General features: G+C 44.7%; 1 protein-coding gene across 6 annotated transcripts in view; it reads right to left on the bottom strand.

Annotated features, from left to right (window-relative positions):
- TNRC18 (trinucleotide repeat containing 18) overlaps positions 1–26,891 on the bottom strand; it is a 968,701-nt gene that overhangs the window by 170,489 nt on the left and 771,321 nt on the right. The window lies entirely within an intron of this gene.

Raw genomic sequence — 26,891 nt, 5'->3', positions numbered from 1 at the left:
CATGTACGGTCTAGAGGCACACGGGTTGGAATCACTGAGTTAGGAAACAGACTCCTGCTCAGTGTCTCCCAACCAGTGTGCCTCCAGCTGTTGCAAAACTACAACTCCCAGCATGCAATGACATGCACTGAAGGCATGCTAGGAGTTGTAGTTATGCAACAACTGGGGAAGATAAGTTTGGAGACCACTATGTAGTGGTCTCCAAACTGTAGCCCCCCAGATGTTGCAAAACTACAACTCCAAGCATGCCCAGACTGTCCAGGCATGTTGGTAGTTGTAGTTTTGCAACATCTGGAGGGTCACAGTTTGGAGACCACTGTGTAGTAGTCTCCTAACTGTGGTCCACATGTTGCAAAACTACAACTTTCAGCATGCACTGACTGTCTGGGCATGCTGGGAATCTGGAGAGCTACAGTTTGGAGACCACCATATAGCGGTCTCCAAACTTTGCCACTTCAGATGTTGCAAAAGTATAACTCCCAGCATGCCCAGACAGTCAGTGCATGCTGAAAGTTGTAGTTTTGCAACATCTGGAGGACCACAGTTTGGAGACCACTACACAGTGGTCTCCAAACTGTGTCCCTCCAGATGTTGCATAACTACAACTCCCAGCATGCCCAGACAGCCCTTTGGCTGTCTGGGCATGCCAGGAGTTGTAGTTTTGCAACTTTTAGAAGGCCACAGGCTTCACTGCAGCTTCCTCCACCGCCGCCTGTCTCCTCCTGCTGCCGATGCCGCCGCTGCTGTTGCTCTGGTGCCGCAGCTCAAATGCCTCCGGTAAGCCGGCCATGTCTCCCCCCTGCTCTGCCCGGACTTCAATTGGTGGTCAGGGCGGGGGAAATAAACTTTAAAAACTGCCATTGGTCGGTCAGTCCTGATCGACCAATGGCAGGGGATAGGAGGAAGTGGCACCCCTCCTTTAGAATGGTCTGAGCTCTGATCACTCTTATTTTCCGGGCGATCGGGTCACCAGTGATTGGCCCGGAATCGCCGGACTGAATTGACTCAGGACCTCCCCAGGCATTTGCACGGGATGCCTGCAGATAGATATCAGCAGTCATCCCGGTCCGATCACCGCCTGGCGAGCGTTGGTGATCGGAAATAAGGTGGGCGTAAAGGTACATCCTCCGTCCTTAAGCCCTCCGTCCCCAACAGGTTAAGTAATACCCTACTGCATTTAAACCCATTTCATGGGGTATAGATGAATATAGCACCTCCACGTCTATACTCCCTAGCAGAGTTCCTGGTTCTACCGTGACCCCTTATAGCTTCTGAAGGAGGTCCATCCCGTATATACGAGGTGAGGGAAAGCAAAAAAGTACCTTATCCACATAAGTGCCTAAGTTATGCATCGGGCTATCTCTCCCCCATACTATCGGCCTCCCATTCAACGGGGTGAGGCCCTTGTGGACCTTTGGCAAGGCATAAAACACCGATATTATGTGTGCTACTGGAAAGAGATAATTGTACTTATCCAAATTCACAATTTTCTAATCCTGTAGATACATGATTGTGGGATCTCCCTCCAAAACCTCATACACAAAACATTACACAGAATACAAACATAAATGCACAATTACTTTTGGGCCACAAAACTTGGCTTCTTTAAGTACAAGGGCATTCAAGTCAATTAAAACAAGCAATTCTGTGGTTGTAAATAGTCCAATTGGATGGTGAGGAAAGGGGCCCATGGTACTTCCTGGAGCTCACTCTAAATGGGCAATCTCATTAAAACAAATTTTTGCTATTGCACTCCTTATGGTAAATTTAAAATATTTCTAACATACTTTGTTTAAAAAAAAATGCAGTTTTCTATGTTTTATTTGTGCTTAAAAAAGAGCACATTTTCTCCCATCTTATACATAGACTTTGGACCGAAGCCCGAACACAGGAAGTTCAGCCTGGAGTGCTGAGGGGGGGGGGGGGGGGGTCAAGTCTCATCCAATCATAGCTCCTCTCCCACTTAAAGGAAAACTGTCAGCTTTCTATGGCTGGTGCGGGGGACGCTGATCAGTTTGATCCCCCCCCCCTTAGCATTCCAGGCTGTACTTCCTGTGTTTGGGCTTCGGTCCAAAGTCTGTGTATGAGATGGGGGAAAATGTGCTCTTGAGCTTTTTTAAGCTGAAATGAAACATAAAAAACGTCATTTTTTTTTTTAAACAAAGTATATTAGAAATATTTTTTTATTTACCATAAGGAATGCAATAGCGAAATTAGTTTTAATGAGAGTGCCCATTTAAGCTTCAACTTCCACAACAACAACAACTTTTCCTGCATCTATCATTTTAAAGGCTCCTCACACCCCTTTACCACCCCCCCCTTAGCAATGACCCTAGTATTCAATCATCCCAAAGCATACAGAGTCAAAACTGTTATCAAAGGTCACAAACACCCCTGGCCATCTGTGGTGTCTAGGTGCTACATATGCTAAGGTCCCTTAAAGTGTGAAATCAGATATTGATCAGAGGATACAGTAAATAGCATTCATTTCTGGAGTCCTTGAAATGCAAGCTGTGTCTAGTAAATGTTCAGGAAATCAATTACCTGCCTGTTTTAACCTCTTAAAGGGAACCAATCAGTAGATTTTAGCATATGTAATGCTTGGCAATGCGTTATATTTGCTAAAATCATTATGCTCACCATCCCCGGGGGACGTTTGTGCCCCCAGGGATGATGAAGATATAAAGTTATAAAGTCCCCCCGGGCCGGCCGGCAAGTAGTCCCCGGCCGGGGACTTCCACTTACCAGCTCTGTCAGCTGCAGCCCCGCCATGCCGGCTTGAATGATGGCTCGCGTCACAACTCTGCTCCGTCTGCTTAGGGAGCAGAGCGATGACGTGAGCAGTCATTCAAGCCGTCGGGCGGGGCCACAGCCGAGCCGACTGTAAGTCCCCGCCCAGGGCACTTCTTGCCGGGTGGCCCGGAGGGACTTTATAACTTAATATCTTCACCATCCCTGGGGGCACAAACGTCCCTCAGGGATGGTGAGCATAATGATTTTAGCAAATATAACGCATTGCCAAGCGTTATATATGCTAGAATCTACTGATTGGTTCCCTTTAACCCCTTAATGATCAAGCCCATTTTCACCTCAAGGACCAGGCCAATTTTATTTTTGCGTTTTCGTTTTTTCCTCCTTGTCTTCTAAAATCCATAACTCCTTTATATTTCCATGTACAGACCTATATAAGTGCTTGTTTTTTGCGTGACCAATTGTACTTTGTAATGAAACCTCTCATTTTACCATAAAATGTACGGCGAACCCCCCCCAAAAAAAAATTTTAGGGAGGAAATTTAAATGAAAACCAAAATTTTGCACATTTTGGAGGGTTTTGTTTTCACACTGTACACTTTACGCTAAAAATGATAGGTGTTCTTTATTCTGTGGGTCAATACGATTAAAATGATACCCATGGCTAGATACTTTTATATTTTTGTACCGCTTAAAAAAAATCAAAAACTTTTTGTACAAAATCAGTAATCTAAAATCGCCCTATTTTGACCACCTATAATTTTTTTCATTTTTCCGTATGTAGGGCGGTATGAGGGCTCATTTTTTGCGCCATCATCTGTACTTTTTTTTAAATACAACATTTGCATATATAAAACTTTTAGATAATTTTTTATTAATTTTTTTTTTATAAAATGTGACAAAAAAGCAGGATTTGTGGACTTTTTAAATTTTTTACGTTTACGCCATTCACCGGGATCATTAACATTATATTTTGATAGTTCAAACATTTACGCATGCTGCAATACCAAAAATGTTTATAAAAAAAAAAATTTACACTTTTTGGGGGTAAAATGGGAAAAACTGACAATTTTCATTTTTATTGGGGGAGGGGATTTTTCACTTTTTTTTTACTTTTTATTTTTACATTTTTCAACTTTTTTTTTTTCACTTTTTATGTCCCCATAGGGGACTATCTATAGCAATCATTTGATTGCTAATACTGTGCAGTGCTATGCATGGGACACAGCACTGCTCAGTATTATCGGTGATCTTCTGCTCTGGTCTGCTCGATCGCAGACCAGAGCAGAAGACCCCGGGAGACAGCCCGAGCTAGGTAAGGGGACCTCCGGCTGTCACGCTGGATGATCGGATCCCCGCGGCAGCGCTGCGGGTGATCCGATCATCAAATCAAAGTGCCGCAATGCCGCAGATGCCGTGATCTGTATCGATCACGGCATCGGAGGGGTTAATGGCGGACATCTGCGCGATCGTGGATGTCGGCCATTACCGGCAGGTCCTCGGCTGCTGCTAGCAGCCGGAACCTGCCGCGTATGACGTGAGCACCCTTCCGATGCTCGCGGTCATACACAGGACGTAAATGTACGTCCTGGTGCAGGAAGTCCCGCCAAACCAGGATGTACATTTACGTCCGTGGTCGTTAAGGGGTTAAAGACATGCGCCATAAATGTAAGAGTAACTTAGCTCACAGCACTATAAATTTACGGTGTGGCATCCCGGGATCATGGCATCTCTGGGCACTGTGATCAGGCCGGGATGGCTGCTGTTACTAACCCCCCCCCCCCCTTTATCGGTGATCGACGTGTTTCGCCGGTCAATTCTGATCAGCAAAGCACAGTTTTTCTGGGCCAATCATGCCCGAGACAGCACCAATAACCATGAAGGATAGAAGTGAGGTGACAGGGGGGCGTGGCCTGCATGGGAAGCTGAGCAGATGTGCTGCTGCCGAGCTCCCGCTTACCCTGGGATTTATCCTGAAATACTTCCCTCTGACCATCGGTTTTGCTTACCGGAGGGTGCCTCCGGACTCGGAGGATTCTGGTGACTGTGGCGGTGCGGCTTGTGACCCTGCTCTGGTGCCGGCGGCAGGGCTCGCCGCGCGAGAGGACCGGGCTGCTGTGGAGAGTGAGCGGAGGTACTTCCGGGATGTGGGCGGCCTCTGCAGCAGAGCGGTGAGGCTTGGAGGTGAAGCTGTGGTGCCCTGGGGTGTTCTGGTAGTCCCTGAAGTCCCGGGAGCCCCCCCCAGTGTTTCCAGACTCGTGGCCTAAGCACGGGCCTAAGCACGGACTCGTGGCCTAAGCTTGGGCCTAAGCACGAGCCTGGTCACCTGGGTAACCCTGCTCTCTGTGCTGCTGGAGTGGGACCTCAGAAACCTGAGCTTCTCTGGGCTGCCTATAACACAGGGTGGCTGAAGACTGGCACCTTATCCAACTGGGTCTGTGAGTACCTGCACCATATTGTTATACCTCTGACCCTGGGACTGAGCATCTATATACCTCTTCAGGGCTGGCTGGAACTTGTAGTGGGCTGCAGGTTGGCACACTGGCTTTGCTGCTGCTCCTTTAACTCCATCTGTGCTGGACTGTATTCCTGCTCTGCAAGTAGTCTGCTGCCCTTGGAAGTTTCAATACTGCTGCTACCTTCCTTGTGGTGGGCCTTTCTACTATCATACAGGGAGTGGTATGCTCTGAGGGCTACAGCTGTGCTTCTCCCTTCTGGTGCCTTACTTTGCTCATACTCATCGGGTGGGTGTCTGCGTCCCGCCATGGGAGGCTCCAGGGGCAAATCCAAGTGCAACAAGTCGGGAGTTGGAGTGTTTCTTCCTGCTATGGACGATGATGCTTCTTTAGATTGAGGCCACTCTGAGGCTAGTGGCAACTCCCTGCAGGACTCTGTGGCGCAGACTACGCCATCTACTAAAGTGGCGGCTAACGCAGCTAAGTCCTTAAGTCAGTTTTCCAGATCTGCAGAGCCGTCGGACCGTGCCATTGTATCCTTTTATTGAGTTGCTGACTGGTCTCACCAATATAACATCCCAGGTCACACTTGGTGCATTGTGTCCTTTTATTGAGTGGCTGATATATGAAAATACTTTTCCTTATATTCTTGATAGTAGTTGTTACGCCTAGCGCTCCGGGTCCCCGCTCCTCCCCGGAGCGCTCACGGCGTCTTTCTCCCTGCAGCGCCCCGGTCAGTCCCGCTGACCGGGAGCGCTGCACTGTCATGGCCGTTGGGGATGCGATTCGCACAGCGGGACGCGCCCGCTCGCGAATCGCATCCCAGGTCACTTACCCGTCCCGGTCCCCTGCTGTCATGTGCTGGCGCGCGCGGCTCCGCTCTCTAGGGCGCGCGCGCGCCAGCTCTCTGAGACTTAAAGGGCCAGTGCACCAATGATTGGTGCCTGGCCCAATTAGCTTAATTGGCTTCCACCTGCTCCCTGGCTATATCTGATCTCTTCCCCTGCACTCCCTTGCCGGATCTTGTTGCCTTGTGCCAGTGAAAGCGTTTAGTGTGTCCAAAGCCTGTGTACCTGAACTTCTGCTACCCATCCTGACTACGAACCTTGCCGCCTGCCCCCGACCTTCTGCTACGTCTGACCTTGCCTCTGCCTAGTCCTTCTGTCCCACGCCTTCTCAGCAGTCAGCGAGGTAGAGCCGTTGCTAGTGGATACGACCTGGTTGCTACTGCCGCAGCAAGACCATCCCGCTTTGCGGCGGGCTCTGGTGAAAACCAGTAGCCTCTTAGAACCGGTCCACTAGCACGGTCCACGCCAATCCCTCGCTGACACAGAGGATCCACTACCTGGAAGCCGAATCGTGACAGTAGATCCGGCCATGGATCCCGCTGAGGTGCCGCTGCCAAGTCTCGCTGATCTTCCCACGGTGGTCGCTCAGCAATCGCAGCAGATTGCCCAACAAGGACAGCAGCTGTCGCAGTTGACCGCCATGTTACAGCAACTTCTGCCTCTGCTACAGCAGCAACCATCTCCTCCGCCAGCTCCTGCACCTCCTCCGCAGCGAGTGGCCGCTCCTAACCTCCGCTTGTCCCTGCCGGACAAATTTGATGGGGACTCTAAACTCTGCCGTGGATTTTTGTCTCAGTGTTCCCTGCATATGGAGATGTTGTCGGACTTGTTTCCTTCAGAACGGTCTAAGGTGGCGTTCGTAGTAAGCCTTCTTTCAGGAAAGGCCTTGTCTTGGGCCACACCGCTCTGGGACCGCAATGATCCTGCCACAGCCACAGTCCAGGCCTTCTTCGCTGAACTCCGGAGTGTCTTCGAGGAGCCAGCCCGAGCTTCTTCTGCCGAGACTGCCCTGTTGAACCTGGTCCAGGGTAATTCTTCAGTGGGCGAGTACGCCATCCAATTTCGTACTCTTGCTTCCGAGTTATCATGGAATAACGAGGCTCTCTGCGCGACCTTTAAAAAAGGCCTATCCAGTCGCATCAAGGATGTGCTGGCCGCACGAGAGATTCCTGCCAATCTGCAAGAACTCATCCATCTAGCTACCCGCATTGACATGCGTTTTTCTGAGCGACACCAAGAGCTCCGCCAGGAAAAAGACTTAGATCTCTGGGCACCTCTCCCACAGTATCCGTTGCAATCTACGCCTGGGCCTCCCGCCGAGGAGGCCATGCAAGTGGATAAGTCTCGCCTGACCCAGGAAGAGAGGAATCGCCGTAGGGAAGAAAATCTCTGTCTTTACTGTGCCAGTACCGAGCATTTCTTGGTGGATTGCCCTATCCGTCCTCCACGCCTGGGAAACGCACGCACGCACCCAGCTCACGTGGGTGTGGCGTCTCTTGGTTCCAAGTCTGCTCCTCCACGTCTCACGGTACCCGTGCGGATTTCTTCTTCAGCCAACTCCTCCCTCTCAGCCGTGGCCTGCTTGGACTCCGGTGCCTCTGGAAATTTTATTTTGGAGTCGTTTGTTAATAAATTCAGCATCCCGGTGACCCGTCTCGTCAAGCCGCTCTACATTTCCGCGGTCAACGGAGCCAGATTGGACTGCACCGTGCGTTACCGCACAGAGCCCCTCCTCATGTCCATTGGACCCCACCTTGAGAGGATTGAGTTCTTCATTCTCCCCAACTGTACCTCTGAGGTCCTCCTCGGTCTGCCTTGGCTCCGGCTTCATTCCCCCACCATTGATTGGACCACCGGGGAGATCAGGAACTGGGACTCTGCCTGCCACAGGAAGTGCCTCTCGCCCCCTCCCAGTCCCGTCAGGCAAGCCTCTGTGCCTCCCCATGGCCCCCGTCCTGGTGTCACACTGCCCCGTGCCAGGCCTCGCCCTCTGCCCTCCCTCCCCATTCCCACTCCTGCTGTACTGCCTGCCGTTGAGGAAACCCTCCATTCTTTCCCGGTGTCCTCATCCCAGGGGAGGCAGTTACCGGACAAAGAGAAGGGGAGACCTAAGGGGGGGGTACTGTTACGCCTAGCGCTCCGGGTCCCCGCTCCTCCCCGGAGCGCTCACGGCGTCTTTCTCCCTGCAGCGCCCCGGTCAGTCCCGCTGACCGGGAGCGCTGCACTGTCATGGCCGTTGGGGATGCGATTCGCACAGCGGGACGCGCCCGCTCGCGAATCGCATCCCAGGTCACTTACCCGTCCCGGTCCCCTGCTGTCATGTGCTGGCGCGCGCGGCTCCGCTCTCTAGGGCGCGCGCGCGCCAGCTCTCTGAGACTTAAAGGGCCAGTGCACCAATGATTGGTGCCTGGCCCAATTAGCTTAATTGGCTTCCACCTGCTCCCTGGCTATATCTGATCTCTTCCCCTGCACTCCCTTGCCGGATCTTGTTGCCTTGTGCCAGTGAAAGCGTTTAGTGTGTCCAAAGCCTGTGTACCTGAACTTCTGCTACCCATCCTGACTACGAACCTTGCCGCCTGCCCCCGACCTTCTGCTACGTCTGACCTTGCCTCTGCCTAGTCCTTCTGTCCCACGCCTTCTCAGCAGTCAGCGAGGTAGAGCCGTTGCTAGTGGATACGACCTGGTTGCTACTGCCGCAGCAAGACCATCCCGCTTTGCGGCGGGCTCTGGTGAAAACCAGTAGCCTCTTAGAACCGGTCCACTAGCACGGTCCACGCCAATCCCTCGCTGACACAGAGGATCCACTACCTGGAAGCCGAATCGTGACAGTAGTTAGATATGCATTATCTATCATTATTATTATGATTATTATTAGTGGCATGTTTATGTTATGTGGTCACTATACCATATGTAACCTATTTAGTTTTCCTGCATCTATAAGTTAGCATGTATGTAATCTGATGGTCTGATTTCGTCCCATGAATAAAGTCTACAATTATTTCTTATCTGATAGATTTATGACTGTAAGAATAGACAATAAACTGAGAATCTATTCATTAGTTTAGACTTGGGAGAGACCATTAATGTCAGATTCAAATTGAAGATTTGGGAAATCCCAAGATGTCTGCTGTGTCAAAATCTAATCCAGCTAACTATATTTATTGGCCATTAGTTGGAGAGATGACTTGACATGATATATCTATGGTAATGTCTGCTAATTTTTAGGAGAATATTTTAGCAACTCATGGGCAAGGGTGCCTTCTCTGGTCAGTGAAATAGTTACATCTGGGCGAGACAAGGGCCTAGCATGTTTTTGTTCTAGAGACGTGATTGGTTGGTTTCTTATCTGATCAAGATAAGAAACTTTGTTTTAAACTGAAGTGTAAAGGGAGGATGGACAAATCTTTGTTACTTCTTTTATTTGTTACCTCTTATCCAATCTGCATATACCCACTGGCATTTCAACTCTGTGGCAACTATAAAAGAACTGTAATATCTTTTTGATTATTGTTGGCTATTCTATAGCAGGGAGAGTTTGTACTTAAGCTAATTTATATCTTCCCATCCACAAATTTTGGATGAATTTATAGATTTCTGTCCAGGTAAAACTTTAGTGAATCTGCAGACACTGACATCTATCTGAACAGAATAATTTTAATTGTATTTGTGATTCACATTTTCGAAAATAAATAGTCCCAAATTATAGCCATCAATAATTTATATGTTATCATTTATCAAGGCAAAGTTTCAGGGAAAATCACTGTTGCATGTATTAACATATCTTGTATTTCATATACTCATTTCTTATGTATACCAACTGCATATATGCTATATACTGTTGATATCTATGCTGCCATCTTGTGGTTAATTTTGAATACCATTGTGAACTAGGGCGGTATACTCCCATCTAGTGGGCAAATTTAGGTATTATTGTGACATCATATTGATCTGCATATTTTATCATATTTTATATTTCTATATTTTAATTAATAAATTGTGTATCTACTTTTACATATTTTATTGTTGAGGTCTTATTTGTGCAACGATATTCCTATCTTCCAAATATTAACTAATAATAGACATATTTATTGTGTCGGCCTCTGAGGATCTCACTTGTTTAAATTTTTTTTATCCCCGATTCTCATTTTATTTTGAGATAAAGTTTATTACTTTATCTTCTTCGTGTATAATTTATACGACAGATGGAGGCACTGCTGAGATTTGGTATGTAATAGGAATTAATCTTGCATTAATACTCCTTTGATTGCAATTTGTTGATTATACTTGGTTTGTATTTAGGTGTAGACAGTATAGGTAATAAGATGAGTGTAACTGATAGTGACTTGGGCTTAGGAGAGGCTTTAGCTACCCCATTAAAAACGCTTTCCACTCCTGAAAAATTAATTTATGATGTTACTCAATATGTAAATGAGAGGTTGGATTTGAAGTATGATGTAGATGCATGGGTAGCTAACTTAACCCCTTAAGGACCAAGGACGTACCGGTACGTCCTTGGTCCTGCTCTTCTGATATAACGCGGGGTTACACAGTAACCCCGCGTCATATCATGGCGGGCCCGGCGTCATAGTGAAGCCGGGACCCGCCTCTAATAGCGCGCAGCGCCGATCGCGGCGCCGCGCGCTATTAACCCTTTAGCCGCGCGCTCAAAGCTGAGCCGCGCGGCTAAAAGTGAAAGTGAAAGTTCCCGGCTAGCTCAGTCGGGCTGTTCGGGATAGCCGCGGCTAATCGCGGCATCCCGAACAGCTGACAGGACAGCGGGAGGGCCCCTACCTGCCTCCTCGCTGTCCGATCGCCGAATGACTGCTCAGTGCCTGAGATCCAGGCATGAGCAGTCATCGGGCAGAATCGTTGATCACTGGTTTCTTATGAGAAACCAGTGATCAACATAGAAGATCAGTGTGTGCAGTGTTATAGGTCCCTATGGGACCTATAACACTGCAAAAAAAAAGTGAAAAAAAAAAAGTGAATAAAGATCATTTAACTCCTCCCCTATTAAAAGTTTGAATCACCCCCCTTTTCCAATAAAAAAAAAAAACACAGTGTAAATAAAAATAAAAATAAACATATGTGGTATCACCGCGTGCAGAAATGTCCGAATTATAAAAATATATCATTAATTAAACCGCTCGGTCAATGGCGTGCACGCAAAAAAATTTCAAAGTCCAAAATAGTGCATTTTTGGTCACTTTTTATATCATTTAAAAATGAATAAAAAGTGATCAATAAGTCCTATCAATGCAAAAATGGTACCGTTAAAAACTTCAGATCACGGCGCAAAAAATGAGCCCTCATACCGCCCCATACACGGAAAAATAAAAAAGTTATAGGGGTCAGAAGATGACAATTTTAAACGTATTAATTTTCCTGCATGTAGTCATGATTTTTTCCAGAAGTGCGACAAAACCAAACCTATATAAGTAGGGTATCATTTTAATCGTATGGACCTACAGAATACATATCAGGTGTAATTTTTACCAAAAAATTTACTACGTAGAAACGGAATTTACTACGTAGAAACGAAAGTTACAAAACAGCGTTTTTTTTTCAATTTTGTCGCACAATTATTTTTTTTCCCGCTTCACCATAGATTTTTGGGCAAAATGACTGACGTCATTACAAAGTAGAATTGGTGGCGCAAAAAATAAGCCATCATATGGATTTTTAGGTGTAAATTTGAAAGAGTTATGATTTTTTAAAGGCAAGGAGCAAAAAACGAAAATGCAAAAACGGAAAAACCTCCGGTCCTTAAGGGGTTAAAGGCATGTGCTGAGTCAGAGTGTGATGATGTGTGGGCACCAGGCACTGGGATTCGAAAATATACAACACATGTAACACTCTCTGACAAAGGCAAACGTCGAGACAGTCTTATTGTGCACCTATCTCCACTAATTCTTTACACTACATTTGTAGCCAGTAATCGGTTAAGAAAACAAAACGAACACATATGTGAATTATAAGATCTTATTGATCAGCTAAATATGGACATAAGAGTCAACAAAAGGGACGGTCACTGACTTAAAAAATTGCAATGACCGACTTCAGTTTGACAATACTACACTTGAACAGGAATCACAGTCACTTAAGTCGCAGGTACAACGTCTACAGATGGAACTAATTACCCGACCAATAAGTTATGACTTGTCTGGTGTCAGACCTAAATCCAGTGTAACCCGTGAGGATGGTGGTTTGTCCCGTAGTAATCCGTTCCTAAATATTCCAATTCACACAGATCAACACATAGAAAACCCACCTTTCGACACACAAGAGACTAAACTGGATCTAGGTACTAGTCATAACCTGCTAGAGAGCAACCGCTCGGATATGAAGGTAATGCAAGCCCAAATACACCAAATTAGTAAAGCTATGGCTGCATTCCAGGCTGCAGGTTATCCACACCGTTCTCAAACCCATGGCACATTTGCAGAGAGGGTTGATAGGGTTAAATCATCTGAGGATGATGAGTGTGGTGAGAGGACGGATGTGTCTGATTGTAGGAGTAGGGAGGATGACAGTGAGAGTGATAGGGAAGCTGGGTATTATTTGCCACGACAAGTTGAAATGTCTCAGAAAGGTAGAGATAATCGCGACAATATTCCTATGGTCTGGCTACTAAAAGGAACTGCCAACCATCACCAAAAAGTGAATTACCATCATCTAGCATTATTAAATTCTTGAATACCGTGGTACCAAAATTCACTAAAAAGGGATCAGCAGAGATTGCTGACCACTTAAATTTGCATAAAAGTACCATGGATTCACTGAAACTGTACTCAGATTCAGAGAGAATTAGATTCCTTCCCTGGGCGTTTGAAAATAAATACTACCATTTCTTTACATCCTTTACTGAAAGGGGCATCCGTAGATGGCAGGATGTTCTGCATGAGGAGCTGACATTGGACAGGTCAGTGCTGGTAACACATCATGTAATGTACTGAACTGGCTTAATGTAGAAATGGTACAAGGTAAGTTAAGTAATATAAATGTAAGCAAATATCCAGGGCCAGATGGATTGCACCCAAGAGTTCTTAGATAATTAAGTTCAGTAATATCTGTACCCCTGTTCATGATATTTAGAGATTCACTGGTGTCTGGTATTCTTCAATCTTCAAAAAGGGCTCTAGGTCTTCCCCAGGAAACTATAGACCGGTAAGTCTAACGTGCATTGTGGGTAAATTGTTTGAAGGACTTATAAGGGATTACATACAGGAATACATAGGGGATAATTGTATTATAAGTGATAGCCAGCATGGGTTTACTAAGGATAGAAGTTGTCAAACCAATCTAATTTGCTTTTATGAAGAGGTGAGTAGAAGCCTTGACAGAGGAATGGCTGTGGATATAGTGTTTCTGGATTTTGCTAAAGCGTTTGATACTGTCCCTCATAGACATCTGACAGGTAAGTTAAGGTCTTTGGGGTTGGAAACTTTAGTTTGTAACTGGATTGAACACTGGCTCATGGATCGTACCCAGAGAGTGGTGGTCAATGATTCCTACTCTGATTGGTCCCCGGTTATTAGTGGTGTGCCCCAAGGTTCAGTACTGGGACTTCTGTTGTTTAATTTATTTATCAATGATATAGAGGATGGCATTAACAGCTCTGTTTCTATCTTTGCAGATGACACCAAGCTTTGTAGCACGGTACAGTCTATAGAGGAGGTGTATAGGTTACAAGATGACTTGGATAGACTAAGTACTTGTAGATCACAGACTACAGAATAGCATGCAATGTCAGGCTACTGCTTCCAAGGCCGGCAGGATATTGTCATGTATAAAAAGAGGCATGGACTCAAGGGACAGGGACATAATACTCCCCCTTTATAAAGCATTGGTACGGCCTCACCTGGAATATGCTGTTCAGTTTTGGGCACCAGTCCATAAAAGGGACACTGTGGAGCTGGAAAGGGTGCAGAGAAGCGCGGCTAAACTAATATGGGGCATGGAACATCTTAGTTATGAGGAGTGATTAAAGGAGTTACAATTGTTTAGTCTTGAGAAGAGACGTTTAAGGGGGGATATGATAAATGTATATAAGTATATTAATGGCCCATACAAAAAATATGGAGAAAAATTGAGAGGTGGTGGGAGGTTATGGAGGTGATGAGTGGTGCGGGGGGGGGGGGGGTGATGAGAGGTGCAAGGGGGGTAATGGGGGTGATGAGAGGTGCAGGGGGGTTATGGGGTGATAAGAGGTACGGGGGGTTATGGGGGTGATAGGAGGTACAGGGGGATGATTAGAGTTGCAGAGGGGTTATGGGGGTGATGAGAGGTGCAGGGGGTGATTGGGGTGATAAGAGGAGCAGGGGGTGATGAGAGGTGCAGGGGGTTATGGGGGTGATGAGAGGTGCAGGGGGGGTTATGGGGGTGATGAGAGGTGCAGGGGGGGTTATGGGGGTGATGAGAGGTGCAGGGGGGGGTTTGGGGGTGATGAGAGGTACAGGGAGTTATGTGGGTGATGAGGAGTGATGTGGACACAGACGATGAGAGTGGGTGTATATGTATATATGATGTGTATGCATGTATGGCAATATTGTATTCAGATGTACAGTGTGTGGCAGTATTATATTCAGGGTACAGTGTGTGGCAGTATTATATTCAGGGGTACAGTGTGTGGTAGTATTATATTCAGGGGTACAGTGTGTGGCAGTATTATATTCAGAGGGTACAGTGTGTGTTATTATATTCAGAGGGTACAGAGTGTGGCAGTATTATATTCAGGGTACAGTGTATAGCAGTATTATATTCAGGGTACAGTGTATAGCAGCATTATATTCAGTGGATACAGTGTGTGGCAGTATTATATTTAGTGGGTACAGTGTGTGGCAGTATTATATTCAGAGGGTACAGTGTGTGGTATTATTATATTCAGGGTACAATGTGTGGCAGTATTATATTGAGAAGGTACAGTGCGTAGCAGTATTATATTCAGGGTACAGTGTGGGGCAGCATTTTAATTTGGGTACAGTGTGGGGCAGTATTTTATTTAGGGTACACATTCTGACAAGGTTATAATGATTACTGTCTTCATGCAGAGGATGAGGATCTGCTGACAAAGTGAGGAGCCAATGATCTCCGGATGTCAGACTCTGCAGAGAAGATGGAACTGGAGGAAGACCTGGTCTCTTGACCCGATGAAGAAGAAAAGATAACAGAGAAGATATCACTCAAGTCAGAAGATGTCACTCAGGTCACTGATATCATTGTGTGTTCTCCTGACTGTCCCATCAGTGCTGTAGTCACTTGTAAGTTCTGCAGTGATGATGGGTAAAACTGTGTCCAATCTGTGTCTCTCCAGCTGTTACAAAACTACAACTCCCATTGCCAGAGGCTCTCCAGAATGATGCGAGTTCTAGCTTTCCAACAGCTGGAGAACCACTTCAACCGAGGTGATCGGTGGGTGGACCCCCACCAAAAAAATGGGCTGCTTATTATAAAATGCCTGGGCCCTGGGGGGGGGGTCAGGGGTAGGGAGCCCCGAGGTAATTTTTTGCATCGGGGCCCTGTGGTTTCTAGCTACACCCCTGCGCACGACCACTGCGCATTGATACAGCATTGGGGGCAGCGGTTAACAGCAGAAAGGGGCGTACAACAACTATATAGTGGCAAATTGTGCCCCGGCCCATATAGTTGTTGTAGGCCCCTCTTTGCTAATAATTTTCCCCCCATATAGTTGTAGGCCTCTCTGAGTGGGCCCCGGGCCTACCACAACTATGGGGGCAACTATTAACAGAGGGGCCTACGCAAACTATATGGAGCCCCCTATATAGTTTGGGTAGGCCCCTCTGTTAATAGTTGCTTCCATATAGTTTGGGTAGGCCCCTCTTTAAAAGGAGTAGTCTGGTGAAAAATAACTTAACCCCTATCCAAGGATAGGGGATAAGTTATAGATCGCAGGGGGGGGTCCAAGGGCTGGGACCCTCCCCTCCCCCCGTGATCTCCTGCACAGGCCCCAGCGGTTTGCTGGGAGCTGACGTCTGTACCCCCCAGGAAGCTGCGGCCGGCACACCCCCTCCATGTATCTCTACAAGGAACGGGGGGGGGGGGGGGGGGGGCAGGCCTTGAGCTGTGTGAGGGGCCCCGAAATTTCTGATGGCAGCCCTGCCCGTAGGTTTCCTAATTCTAATGGAGCAGATAACCAGGCCCAGCAGAAACAGTGAAGTACTAAACAAGAAAAATCAAATGGGTCAAAGGGGGATTCCTATGGTAAGAAGATGGATAACAATCCTGCCCAAAATAATTACAGGGGTCCTCCAAGGTACAAGAAGTGGTATAATAAACCCAAGCAGGATGGGAAGGGAGGGTCATCTCCTTCCAATGCTCAAAGGGATCAGGTATCTACCTCTTCTAAAGATATAGTCCAAGGAAATGGTAAGAACAAAGGAAATGACGGATCAGATGGCCAGGTTGACAGAATTAGTAAGTCAATTGTCCCAGGGGGTAGCTGAACGAAGGAACAATCCTTTTTTGGGAGAGGCTGCCAGTCCCAATACGGCTACATAAGTCTTAAGAAGCAGGGTCAGATACAAGGTCTCAATAAGGCATCTGAGCAGGGAGTTTTAGGATGCAATCTAATTTCTAACCCTATTTTGCCTTCTAGTATTCTTGAGATGGGATGTCGCAATGTCTTATCCCATCACCCTCCTATGAGGGGGATGTATCTAAATTGTCTTTTATTGTTCGACCAGATCAAGCCAAGTCATACACTGATGTGCCTACAATTGAAAGTGATCCAGCATCAATGGGGTTAACCTGCAAGTTTCCAGCTGCCAGCTGTAATGTGATCCAAGTTGCTCCTTCCAGAAGGGGGGGGGGGGGTCATAGTGAGTGAGACTAATAAAGTTATTCCACAGGTCACAATGCTGGAGCCGAGAGGTCAAATGTCTGCCCATCCCAACTTTTTGTGTATATTAGAGACAATTGATGGCCGATATTTTGCAGATACACATTTGCAAGATGTGTTCACAAGTCCAATTAAGGGGCTAATTGACACTGGGTCTCAGGCCACCCTACTTTCACTGAGGCATTTCTATCAGATTATGAATTTAGCCACAGAGAAACCACGGTTAAAACCGTATACTGGTTCTCTGATTAGCGTGGGTGGTGATTCTATTAATGTTTTAGGAACAGCTTGGTTAAAGTTTAGTCTGGGCAAAAAGATAGTTAGACATCTCGTGATCATTGTAGATCTTCCATATGATCGGCTGATCATTGGAATTGATCTGCTAAAACGTTTGAGTTCCATAGTAGTTTTAATTAATGAAGCGATATGGGTCCAAGTCAGAGCACCAATTGTCTATGATCATTCTTGCAAGGAAAGATCTAGACATAGCTGTAATGTTGTGGAAGAAAGGTCTGACTCTATTGAGATTAATTTTAGGAACAGTCAAAGACCGGATGTGACAATCCTGCAAAATGGTAATTCAGTGACATCCCCTAATGTCCGTGCTCATATCATTACGGTCCAGAAGGACAGAATTAAAAAGGTAACTTTGGATAGTGATGTCCAAACCATTTCTCTTGACAGGATATGCTCCGGAACTGTGGAATTAAATAGGCATGCACAATCCTTGTGTACAATTGAAAAGGTTAATGATAACCTAATGATTATTATTCAGGTTAACAATATAGCTAGGATGAAGTATGCCAAGTTGGATCTGAAGTCCGAAGACAGCTATATCAGCCTGAGCCTATTAAAACAGATGTCCAATCCTAAAATGATAAGATGTCTTTCTCCGCAGGAACAATGGGTACATGATCTGGATGGTGACTCAATGAGTCATAATGTTGTTGCAAGATGTTTGCTATCTATTTCTATAGGTAACAAAACGGCAGAGCACTCTTTTCTGGTGCTGAGAGAGCCAAAATACCAGATGTATGTGGGTAATGACCTCTTACACTGATTTGCCATACAGATTGACCTGATCAATGGTAACTTGTGGTCCAGGTTACCAGGGGATCAAGAAGGATTCCTGGATGAGGAACAGACCCTAAGATGGGGACAACAAATGCCTTATGTTGTGAGTATCATGGTTGCTGATGAGGTAAAGATCCCTGAAGGGCACAATCAGTTTTTTCTTCCCATAGAGGTAAAGAAGGGGCAGAAGTTAAAGAATGCTGATGCTTTGATCTGTTTGTCCAATAGGATGCAGCAACTTGGTCTTAAGGTACCACATAATCCCATGGTAAATATTCAACAATATCCTTTGTATATGGTTGTGTATAACATGGCTCCTCATAACATATCAATACCAAAGGGTACTACAATTGGTCTAGCTTTGGAGTCAGAATATTATACCTTTGGATTCCAGAATGATGTCATTGGACTTATTCCTGATGAGTACATGACAGAAGAACAGATGGTGGAACAAACTTTTTCCTCTACCCCAGAAGGGTTATTCAACATTCATTCTGTTTATCCTTTCCGTTCTGAAGAAGGTAATTGTCATATTGAAGAGTCATCCCTGGTTTTTAACCATGAGATCAATGAGAAGGAGTATGAGTCATACCAACAGCAGCAGGAAAAGGTAAGTGCACCTAAAGGCAACTTAACAACTAAGCATGAATAAACTTATGAGTTAAGTCAACCTGAAATCTTCCCTGAATTTCAGGAACGGGTGGAAGAGCAAGTCTCTATAGCTGATGCATGCTCCGATGATTTGAAGCGTCAACAGCTAAAAGGGCTCTTCACAGATTTACAGGATATGTTTGCTAAGGATTCCTATGACTGTGGGGTAATTGACCTACATGTTGCAAGAATCCAGACAGATCCCAATGCACCTCCTGTATATGTCAAACAATACGGACTTCCACTGGTAGCTTACGAGTCGCTATCGAAAATCATCAAGAAGTTGGAGAAACGGGGTATTATACGTCCAGTGCACAGTTCGTATAACAGTCCGGTCCTTGCGGTCTTGAGACCAAATGGTCAATTTTGCCTATGTACTGACTTAAGGCAGTTAAATAAGAGAGTATATATGTCCGGCTGGCCCGTACCATATATAGACCAGTGTTTGTCACAGATACAGGGGTCCAAAATTTTCACTGCCCTTGATTGTGCGCAGGGATATTGGACAATTAAGGTGGATGAGAGGGACCAATATAAATTGGCCTTCACATTTGGGAAGCAACAATATGCTTGGACCCGGTTGCCTTTTGATTACATTAAATCAGGCCATGAGTTTGCTGTTTTCATGCATAAGGCGATGCCTGTTGCCACTGAACGTGGTACCTTATTCTATGTGGATGACATCCTGATTAAAAGTGCAACTTTTGAGGAACACAATGTGGAATTAAGGCATGTACTAACCCAACTGAGAAAAGCTGGTGTGAAACTTTCTTTACAGAAGGCTCAATGGTGTCGTACCAAGGTCAATTTCCTAGGTCATGAAATCAGCGCTGATGGAATCAATCCACAGAAAAAGAAGGTGGAAGCAGTGCTCAGTACAAAGACACCTGCAAACCTTAAAGAGCTGAGATCCTTCCTGGGTATGATGAACTATTCACATAAGTCCATTGAAAACCATGCCGAGATTTCAAAACCTCTATTGCAGTTATTGAAGAAAGGAGCAAGATGGAAGTGGAGTGGAACTCACAATCAAGCCGTGAATGAACTCAAGACAAGCCTCACCCAGGCCCCATGCCTAGCATACCCAGAAGGTGGGAAACCTTTCTATCTTGAAACAGGTTTTACCGACAAAAGCATGAGTGCAGTTCTCTATCAGAAGCAGGAGATGTGGAAGTAAACTTCAATGATTGCGAAAAAGCAATATTATCAACCGTATGGGCTTTGCTAAATTTTCGGAGCCTCATCCAAGGTGAGAAAATCATTGTGGAAACGGCAAATCAATCTATACAATATTTGCAAAGTGCGAACAAAGCCTCATTTCTATGTCTCCCGGACGCAATCCCCCATTCACTAATATTACAAAACTATTACACAGTTTTACTGCTCATTCAATGCCTGTTTTCAGTGTTCTTGTATACAATGTACATTGTATTTCCCTCCCTATTCCTTATAATGGATTTCTATGAGTGTTTTACAGTACAATCATTTCGCTATGTGGATGATGACCTCTCACCTTTGCACGATCCTCCATCTTGTTTGACAAATATCAGGCCTATTTAAACCCCACATGTTCCATGCTGTGTATGTACTACAGTCAATCTGATGAAGGGGTAGTTTCACCCCAAAATGCGTCATTGTTTTATTGCTGTACATCAAATAAAGTTGCTGCACTTTGCCACTTTATGACCCGAGTGTGACCACTTCCTTTGGGATCCTGAGCCCCTGCTGCCAAGGTCATGTTTTTCTCATTTGTATCCAATATTTGCAAAGTGACAGGATTAGGGATGGTAATCTTTCTAACAGCAGGATAATCACATGGACTTTGCCATTGATGGGATGGCCTCTAGAGGTCAGATATAAGCAAAACAAGGGATATCCAGTTGCCCAAGGGTTAGCTGACCTCCATGATTGTACCGCTCCAAAACATAGCTGTGAAACGATGGGAGAAGATTTCCTGGATGAACAATTATTATCTCCTTATAAGTCATTCGAGGAGGAATATTGTAAATCTTTACCATCTGTGTATGTGGACGGTTGCTCCTACCATGCTGTGATAGGAGATAAGCCAAAATTAGTTGCTGGTATTGGCATGGTTTGGTGTAACACGTTCCCAGATGTATCCCTGGGGTACAGTATTGGTTCAAAAAGTAGCCAGGTTGCAGAGCTCACAGCTGTGTACAAAGCTGTTCAGATGGCCATAGAATATGGTATGAAGGAATTTGTTATTGTCACGGATTCTAACTATATTCGTCATAGCTTTGTAACTAGACGAAAGGCTAAAAGGGAAGCCAAAGTCAATGTGGCACAATGGAGCCTGGATTCTCCCACTGAAGATCTTATCGCCAGCCAAAAGGGGGACCCCATCCTTGGTATCTCTTATAACTATGTTCAAGACCCCCAGAAGAATCCCATCTTGGAAAAGGATTGGGAAGATAAAGAAGACTTACAAATTTTAATGAAAGGTAAGTCACAGTTTTCGTTACAGGATGGATTGTTGGTGAGAACTACAAAGAACGGCATATCGCAATGGGTAGTCCCTACCACATTCTGTGGTTTGATGCTTCAGCATGCCCGTGATGCTCCAACTGCTGGTCATCGAGGTGAAAAGGTAACCTATGAACTGTTAAGGGATTATGCTTATTGGCCTCATGTGTTGAGGGATGTTCAAACATATTGTCAAGGATATTTACTATGTCCTCAATTTCAACTGCAAGCTCCCACTCACCGGGCACCATTGATGAAAAGGGGGATGTGGCTACCCTGGTCAGACATCCAGATTGATTTCATCGGACCTGTAACTCCTTCGTCAAAGGGAAACAGATATGTGCTGACTGTTACCTGTCTTTTCACTAAATGTTTACCTTGTAGGACATGTAGTTCAAGTGTGTCTGCCACGTTACTCATTAACCACGTATTTTCCAGACTTGGTCTTCTTCAATACATTGAATCCGATCGTGGAAGTCATTTTACCAGTGAAGTGATGACCAAAATGTGGGAAATACCGTATTTATCGGCGTATAACACACACTTTTTAGGCTAAAAATTTTAGCCTAAAGTCTATGTGCGTGTTATACGCCGATACCGCCCCAGGAAAGGCAGGGGGAGAGAGGCCGTCGCTGCCCGCTTCTCTCCCCCTGCCTTCCCTGGGGTCTAGAGCCCTGCTGCCAGCCCTTCTCACCTCCTGGCTATCGGCGCCGCTGCCCGTTCTGTCCCCCTGACTATCGGTACCGGCGCCGATAGCCAGGGGGAGAGAAGGGGCAGCGGCACCCATTGCTGACGCCGCTGCCCGTTGCCTCCCCCCATCCCCGGTGGCATAATTACCTGGGTCGGGTCCGCGCTGCTCCAGGCCTCCGGCGTGCATCCCCTTCGTCGTTGCTATGCGCTGCACGGCGCGGCGCATGACGTCAGTGCGCCGCGCCGTGCATAGCAACGATGCAGGGGACGCACGCCGGAGGCCTGGAGCAGCGCGGACCCGACCCAGGTAATTATGCCACCGGGGATGGGGGGAGGCAACGGGGCAGCGGCGCCGGCAATGGGTGCCGCTGCCCCTTCTCTCCCCCTGGCTGTCGGCGCCGCTTTTCTCCCCCTGGCTATCGGCGCCGGCAGTGGGGCGCCGGTACCGATAGTCAGGGGGACAGAACGGGCAGCCAGCAGGGCTCTAGACCCCAGGAAAGGCAGGGGGAGAGAAGCGGGCAGCGACGGCCTCTCTCCCCCTGCCTTTCCTGGGGGTGTATGGGGGTATACACGCGCACACACGCACCCTCATTTTACCATGAATATTTGGGTAAAAAACTTTTTTTACTCAAATATCCTTGGTAAAATGAGGGTGCATGTTATAGGCCGGTGCGTGGTATACCCCGATAAATACGGTATTAGGCATCAAAAGGAAGCTACATATCGCTTACAGACCGGCCTCTAGTGGTGGAGTAGAATGTTATAACCAATTCATTGTAAACATTCTCAAAAAGTTTGTCAGTGAATCCGGTAAGGACTGGAATGTCAAGTTGCCTTTGGTTCTTATGGCCATTCGGGCCACACCAAGTACAGCAAATAAGCTTTCTCCTTTCGAGATGATAACAGGTAGGAAAATGATTTTACCCCAGCACCTACTATACTGGACAACAGATTCCAATTTGATTAATGCTTCAACAACTCATCAGTCTATTGAGGATCTTCGGAAGCATCTTCAACAGGCTTTCGCTTTTGCACAATGGAATCTGGAAAAAGCGGCAACTAGTACTAAGACCTATTATGACTTAAAGACTACTCAAAAGGAGTATGAAATCTCAGATAATGTTTATCTGTACAATTTCGCTCACAACCAGGTGAAAGAGAGAAAACTCTTACCTTCATGGAAGGGACCATATACCATTATCAATAAAATATCACCTGTGGTCTATAAGATTAAAATTCCTAAGGGGGATGATTTTGTTGACAAATGTGTGCATATTAATCAATTGCGTGTTTGCCATCCTAGATCTCAGTTACACAGGATAGAAGGAAGACAGGAGGATGATGTATAATAGAGATGAAGAGGTCCAGCTAAAGACTGAAAATTGAGGATTGGTATCATATACATGAACAATTGTACTGACCTCTCCTTGATTGTTTCCTCTTTACTTATTTCTCATACTCGTTTCTCACCGGATACTTGCTCTGTTTAGAGATATTGTGAAATGCAAACATAGATTTTTGCTAGCTTCTTGCATTGTGTTAAGGATGGAAGTGTACATAGTCACTAGATCAAAAGGACTAGAGGAATGGAAAATATTCATATTGTATGTATATTTGTATGTATGGTTGTTGTTCAATGTTTCAGTCACAGGGGAAAACAGAGGTGGTGCGTAGGTGAGCTAAGATGACATCCCGAGTCCTAGCAGTCGTGTATATTGTCCTGAGTCTATACAAAGAGTGCCGGACAGAGCCGATCGCTGTGCCAGGACCGCCGTCTGGGATCATGCTACAGAACACTACAGGGTTCATATTGACAAATAAGAGGATCATCTCCCATAAAGTCTATGTCAGTCTAGACCCAAGTATCGCCATTGAGAAGCAATTTAACATGTCTGAGATCAAGTCACCGGAGATTAGGATGTGGTATCAAATACATCTTGCTCATTCTCAAGGAAGGATCAAGCAGATATTGGAGCAGACCCGGAAGACCTTGATGAGAGATTCCATTTCTCTGAATAAACGGCCAAAACGTTTAATCTCCGCAATTATCGCTGCCATTATTTTCGCTGTGGTTGGTACTGTTGTATCAACCAGTGTGTCGGCTGCCAATTCTGTGTCAATCAAGGTGCTTGAACTCGAAATTGCTTCATTGAAAAGAAATCTTTCGGCTATACATGCCGAAATGGAAAACCAAAAACAACACCTGTCGGATTTGATTACAGTTGTAGAGGACACTATTGTGACTACTAATTTACATTCACAGTTGATCACCCATTCTACAAATTTACATGAGAGTCACGAAATGTTTAAACATGAACTAATTTTGATAAAGGAACCTATAAACTCACAAGTATTCCATTATGAAGTTCAAAGTGGTATGGACGACCTCAGAGAGGGACGCATTCCTTTGTATTTTGTGTCCTATGATATCATCCGCAAGATGTTGCAACAGGTTGACGAAGGCAGTGTTAAGGATATGCAACTTAATCTAGCCTTCAATATGGGGAGTGCTGTACCATTGTTTATTGACCCAGAAAAGATGGAGATTTGTTTTCTTTTATCCATTCCTTATGTTACAGCTAATAACGTTTTTCAGATGAAAAAGGTCCATAATGTGGGTACATGGAAAGATAATATCCACGTTAAGATACAGACTCCTGATGTTGTAGCGTATCAACCGTGGAAACCGAACTGGCTTTCTGTACCAATTTTGGATAATTGTGTGATGTTTCAGGACAATAATTTTCAATGTGAAGGCAATCCGTTTATATAAGATGCAACAAATGCTTTATGTGGAATAGAGTATAAGAGATATGGTTCAGACAAATGTTGCGTGACAATGTCTAAGAACAATGAGGGTGATGTGGTAAATGCCATGCTAATACAAGATAAGTGACTGGTTAGTACCCCTCTGCATAATATGTCTGTTTTCTGTAAGGACCAAGTTATGATGAAGGTCATAGCTTTGCCCTCCCCTGTATCCCTTATTAAGGTTCCTCGGAACTCCAGGATTACTATCGGAGGTCGTACCTTATATCCTGTAGAGATAGAGGAAGTTGAAGGGAAGGTGGGGAGTATTGACGTTTTTCAGGATCAGGACATAACAATAAATCCTGATTTAAAGTTTCTGCTGGAACATTGCCTAATCATACAATACAGATGGTTATCCGGAAAGTAAATGTGACAGTAGATACTTTGCAATATACCTCAATGGACGAGGCCATTTTAAACCCTTCTATTTGGACATGGAGGCTAGACTATGTTTGGGGTGTCTTAAAGGGTACCTCTCATCAAAAAAACTTTTGATATATTATAGATTAATGTATGCAGAATAACTTTACAATTGCATGTTATTAAAAAATATGCTTCTTTCTATCTAATTTTCCACTTTGAAGAAATGACCACGAGGGGTCTCCCTACCAGTCCTGGCAGCAAGCATTTCAGACTCATGCCGGAGTCCTAAACACTACGAGCTGCCAGTCTGCTTTGTTCACAAAGGAGAACACTCCGAGCTGCCAGCCTGCTTTGTTCAAAGCCTGTTTGGTTGTGAACAAAGCAGGCTGGCAGCTCTGAGTGTTTAGGACTCCAGCATGAGTCAGAAATGCTTGCTGACAGGACTGATCGGGAAAAATACAATAGAAAGAAGCATATTTTTCATTAACATGCTATTGGAAAGTTATTCAACATTCATTAATCTAAAATATATCTAAAGTTTATTTGATGAGAGGTACCCTTTAACAACCTTTATTCTTGGATGGTTAAGTTATTTAACTATCAAGTTTGTATGCTGGATATCTGTTGTTAAGACTACTTTATCTCAGTTATGGTTCGAACATCATGAGGTAAGTCCTGGATCTTCGATTCCACCTACATTGGATTGCAGGCCCTCTTCTTATATTCCAATATAATTATTTTCTTTAGGAATCATGATATTGGAATAGGGGAATTATGTCAGAATATATGGGCCATAATTATTTCAAATAATCATACTGTGTGGCATCCATTTTGATTGTTCAAACAAAAACAAAAACAAAAACTCCATGCTGTGTAAAGTTGATTTTCAGTGTTAAATTCCAGAATGTCACATGATGTCTGCAAGTGTGAAGCATCCCTTTGTCTGTGTTTATATAAAATACTTTATGGCTCAGATAAGGGCATTGGAATTCAGGTCACTTTTAGCTCAGGAGTGTATATGTGTATATATATATTTATATATATATATATATATATATATATATATATATATATATATAAAACTCTGTGGTAACTATAAAATAACTAATATATTTTTGAATATTGGTGGCTAATCTATAGCAGGGAGAGTTTGTACTTAAGGTAATTTATATCTTCCCATCCACAAATTTTGGATGAATTTATAGATTTCTGTCCAGGTACAACTTTAGTGAATCTGCAGACACTGACATCTATCTGAACAGAATAATTTTAATTGCATTTGTGATTCACATTTTCCAAAATAAATAGTCCCAAATTATAGAATTAGTAGGGACATTTCCCTCTGCATAGCCATCAATAATTTATATGTTATCATTTATCAAGGCAAAGTTTCAGGGAAAATCACTGTTGCATGTATTAACATATCTTGTATTTCATATACTCATTTCTTATGTATACCAACTGCATATATGCTATATACTGTTGATATCTATGCTGCCATCTTGTGGTCAATTTTGAATACCATTGTGAACTAGGGTGGTATACTCCTATCTAGTGGGCAAATTTAGGTATTATTGTGACTTAGTAAGGTATAATGACATCATACTGATCTGCATATTTTATTGTATTTTATATTTCTATATTTTAATTAATAAATTGCGTATCTATTTTTATATATTTTATTGTTGAGGTCTTATTTGTGCAACGATATTCCTATTTTTCAAATATTAACGAATAATAGAGGTATTTATTGTGTTGGCCTCTGAGGATCTCACTTGTTTAAAAAATTTTTATCCACGATCCTCATTTTATTTTGAGAGATAAAGTTTATTATTTTATCTTCTTCGTGTATAAATTATACGACAGTAAGTCCACTTTTTTTGGTACCCTTTTTATCTTCTTTCC

Source organism: Hyla sarda, chromosome 8 (assembly GCF_029499605.1).
Source record: "Hyla sarda isolate aHylSar1 chromosome 8, aHylSar1.hap1, whole genome shotgun sequence".
Taxonomy (NCBI): Eukaryota; Metazoa; Chordata; class Amphibia; order Anura; family Hylidae; genus Hyla; species Hyla sarda.
The sequence above is the reverse complement of the archived record's forward strand: the minus strand, read 5'-3'. Positions and strand labels throughout refer to the sequence as shown.